The sequence below is a fragment of the Condylura cristata genome, unplaced genomic scaffold (genome assembly GCF_000260355.1).
Source record: "Condylura cristata isolate star-nosed mole 26May11 unplaced genomic scaffold, ConCri1.0 scaffold00029, whole genome shotgun sequence".
Classification (NCBI taxonomy): domain Eukaryota; kingdom Metazoa; phylum Chordata; class Mammalia; order Eulipotyphla; family Talpidae; genus Condylura; species Condylura cristata.
In genome coordinates, this window is record NW_004567130.1 from 6,634,802 (window position 1) to 6,639,520 (window position 4,719).

The window sequence follows — 4,719 nt, forward strand, 5'->3', positions numbered from 1 at the left end:
GCTAAATGGCTCCTGCAGGTGGATTCCTGAAATGCTGGTAATCCTTGGGAATTGGGGTTTGCTACTCCCATTTTTGCAGGTGGGCACTGAAGCTCAGGGCTATGAAGAGACTGACCCAAAGACACAGTTGGAGGATAAAGAATCCTGGGTTCAAGATGGTTACCACTCCCGGGGGGATGTCACCCTAAAATACTGACTCTGTCTGTTCAGTAAGATTTTCTGCTTCTCTCCCCAGTAATGCTTCTGCTCTGCAAGGTGCCTGCTGTCTCAGAGAGCTGGGCACAGTTTGTGATGTCATGTTTGCTTAGCCTGTTTCCAGCTCCCTAACTGTGAGCTCACAAGGTGGGGGACAATGCCTGCCTGCTTCATGGACAACCCCTGTGCTTGGGGCAGAGTGAGGAGATGGAGTGTAGGGAGTGAGCCAGGTGAGCTGCGGGGTGCCCGGTGCCCAAGCTGACTCAGGATGGCCAGACCCAGGGCTCTGGGACTTAGAGCTGCTGATCTCCTGTTTGAACCTCAGTTTCTTCACTGGAAACTGTCTCCCTAGCTCAGGGAGTTGGAAGGCTTCCTTGAAAGGAAGATGGAAGCATTGCTGAGTGGGTCTGTCCTGGGCAGGTGGGTCTGTAGCAGAGTGTGGCCTGAGATCAGACCAGCGTGGGGGGGAGTGGAGGTGGGGGGACAGGGCCGGCTGGGGCTGGTCCCTGAGCTGGAGGGCTGCTCCCGCCCAGCTGGGTCTTGGGCTGCCTTGTCCTCCAGGCTCCTCTGAGCCCACATTGTGGGCGCTCCCAGAGCTGCAGACACAGTACTGGTCCAACCAGGCCCACCACAGATGAACAGATGCAAAGGCCCCTGAGAGCCACATAGCAGGTGAGGGAGAGAAACCTGCTGCTCAGACCTTCCCAGCCTCTCCCAATCCTCTCACAAAAGGCCTCAGCTGTGGGAAGGAGGCTTACTCCAAGGGAAAAGCCTGGAATGTGAGGAATGCAGGGAAACCTCCCAGCAAGCCCCAGGATGCTGGAAGCCCGGGGTGGTAGGGACATTTCCCACCCTCCCCCCAACCCCAACTCACACCAGACAGCTCTGGGATCAGGCCTCCAGCTCCTTGAAGCTTTCCCGTTTCTCAGGCTGGGGTGATGGAGCCCCTTCTGGGCTCACACCCAGGACCAGCACCCTTGGGTCTGGGGCCCAGCTGTGTGCTGACCTCAGTTCTGAGTTGCTGGGGAGGAGGAAGCTCAGATCTTGCCCCAGACACAGTGTCTGTGTCCTGTGTCCCTCTGAGTGAAAGGGGGAAAGTGGTGGGCTCCCTTTGTTGGGATTATAGTGACAGTGAACGGCCCGGGTGCCTGTGAGGCTCCTGTCAGGGTATAATTTGGCAAGGTTAAAAACAAAGCTGGAATAAATATAAAAAGTAGGCTGGCATAAGCAAGGGGATGCATTCGCAGCCTTGGGGACCAGGCCGTAAAGTCGACCACCATGACCGGAAGACCCTGCACAGCTCCATGCTACAGAAGCAGAGAACACGTTTCTGTGTCAAAGGCCGGCACTAGAGACGGCCATCCTAGCAGATAACTGGCGCAAACTGACTCCCCAAGTTAGGAAGCCCCGAAAACAGTGCAAAAGAACCTGAAATCCGCCTTTGCGCGCAGACTTCTCCCGATTCGTCCGCTGCTTCTCTCAGTATATTTCAATAAACCTGCCTTTTCTGTTTTCCCCTCTGTCTCTGGTGAATTCTTTTATACACCCCCACCCCCACAATTCTGGCCTCACCCTGCTTTTCTCCACATAGTAGTTCCTGGTGCAGAGTTTTAAGTGCGAAGTCTATGTTAGCTGTAACTGTTATTGTGGTAGGTTGTATTTTTCCAGAATTTTCTTTCCATATCAACACTTCCATGCCCTCCTCAAAATGTGAGCCCGATCCTCCTCCTGTCCAGAGCTCTACTACATTTGCTCCCCTTGAGTGATACTTTGTGGCTGCCAAGGCTGAACTATGCTCACCTTTGGGGTCCAGACGTCATGCTGGAAGGAAGCTCAAGCAGCCACTAAGAGGCTTCCACATCCAGGACCCATGGCTCTGCCTCCCGACCCCCACATGCTGAGCTCCCAACTGGGTGGGGACCACCTTGCTCCTTCAGATTTAGGAGTGTGGAACAGACGTGGGCTGTCCTGGCTCAACATTGTTCAAATTGCAGCGTCAGGAGCAAAATGATTCTAGCTTTAAGCCAGCAGGTCTTGAAGGGGTTCAACAACAGACAACAGATACAACTCCTTTGCAGCAATATCCTCGCTTCTTAGCTCAACTCAGGGTCTTTCCCTGAAGGCTGGACCACCTCTAGTCTCTCCCATCTCTAGGAAAATCTCCATCCTCTCATCTCCTGTGGGCAAAAGGAGATGCCCAAGAGGCATCCATCCCCTTTCCTCAACCTCTGATGCATCTTTGCCCAAGTCCTAGCCTTTCACCTGCTAAATATCTCTTGATTTTGTCCACCTTTTCCCATCCTCCTGCACTGCTCCCATCCACAAAGGGATACTACTCAGCTATAAAAGAAAATGAGATCTTGCCATTTGCAGCAACGTGGATGGAACCAGAGGGCTGATAAGTCAGAAGGAGAAAGTCAAATCCCAGAAGGTTTCACACCTATGCAGACTACAGAGACACAAAACAAAGGAAGAGAATAAAAAGTCCTAAAGCAAACTGTAGATTTTTTTTAAAGATTTATTTATTTATTCATACAGAATTGGGGTACAGGCCAGAGGCTCAGGGGCGGCGAGAGGCTTCACCAGAGACAGAGTGGGGAACAAAACAGGCAGATCGACGAAGTACACTGCTGAGGGGAGCAGCGGGTGGGTCAGGAGAGGTCTGCTACACCATGTGGTCACCTCCGGGGCAGGTGGGGATCGAACTCATGCGGAAGCGGCTTTAGCTTCTCAGTGCAGTGCTTTAACCCGCTGCGCCACCAGGGAGGGCCTGTAGAATTTTTTTTTTAAGATTTATTTTTTGATGCATGCAGAACTGGGGTATAGGCCCGGGGTGCAGGAGGTGGTGAGAGGGTTCACTAGAGACAGTGGTGAGCAGAACAGGTCAACTGACGAAGCACACTGCTGAGGAGAGCAGCGGGCGGGTCAGGAGAGGTCTGCCGCGCCATGTGGGTCAGCTCCGGGGCGGGGATCGAACTCTGAAGCGGCTGCAGCCAGCTTGCAGTGTTGCCCTGCGCTTTAACCTGCTGCGCCACCAGGCAGGGCTTGACTGGAGAGTTGAGGCTCTCGCAGGGGAAGAAGCCGGGAGGCAGGTGCACGGCGAGGCGGACCCGATGGACTGTGGCGGAGGACCTGGCTGCTCTGCTGGTGGTGTAGGAACAGATATCTGCAGATTTGTGAACTTAACCCTACGTCACTGCCATGCTGTAAGACACTGCCTCAATTAAAAAAGCTGTGATGGAGCCATTTGTCACCATCACAGCCTGGCCGACGCTCCCTCCTCCTGGGGTGGGGGCTGTCATCACAGCCAGGCAACCCGGCAGGTCATGGACGCGGGCTTGCGCTCTGGTCCACTGCTACAGCCGTGACCCTGCTGGCAGGTCCTGTCACCCGCTGAGCCTCAGTTTCCCTGTCAAAGTTGTCTTGTTGGTTCAACAAGATGTTGGCCTGCCAGGGGTTCGTTTCTGTGAGGTGCCATTTGTCAAGGAGGAGACACTTTAGAGTTATTTATACATTTCATTATTTTTCCCCAGCCAGGGTATACTGACCCCTTGAAGGTCAAAGGCAGATGCCCATTACCTTCCGGGAAGTGGTGTGCACACCCTGGATGCCCGCTGCGATGGGCCTCTGTGGGCACTAAAGCAAAGTGCTTTTTTGCTTCACCTGTGAAATCCCCCCCAGTGTGGTCTCTTCCAGGTCCGGTGGGCCCCTCTGCCTGCTGGACCCTGGACCAGCTTCTTTTTTTTTTTTTTTCCACAAGAGTGAACTCATTATGTGTCTCAACTATTAAGGGGAAAGATTATAAATAGGATCATGTTAAAATTTCATCACTCATCATGATTAGCTTTGTTATCTATTTCACTTCTTTTCCATATGCACAGTCATACATTTTGGGTACAATGCTTTGTGTCATATAGTGAACCCTGGTTAGATCACAAGTACTTTTTTTCTAAATATAAGTTTATTTTTACATCATTTTGTACATTTTTTTCATCTCTATTGTAATTCCCGTGTGTTTCCCATCACTGAGTCACCCGTGTGCCATCACCATAGTCCCGTGCATCTCCCTCCCCCCACTGTTTTTAATCCTATTCCCCACTCCACCCCCACAAAATGTCTCTGGTATATGGCTGTTCATTATTCTTATTATTTTCTCGCCTGTGGACCAGCTTATTGCCCAAAGCAAGTGTATCTTTGCATTCCACCAGGCAAGAGTGTCTCAAAATGAGGTCCCCCAAGTGCATTTTTTAAAGATTTATTTATTTATGCATACAAGAATTGAGGTGTAGCCAGAGGTGTGGAGGCAGAGGGTGAAAGGATTCACCAGAGACATTGGGGAGCAGAACAGGCAGATCTACTGAAATACACTGCTGAGGGGAGCAGTGGGGGGGGCAGGAGAGGTCTGCTGCTCCACATGCGTGAGCCCGTTGGCTGGCCAGGGACTGAACGTGCGACTGGCGACAGCTTGACAGCACTGTCTTTCACCCCTACACAACCAGGGAGACCCCCAACTGCAATTTTTAA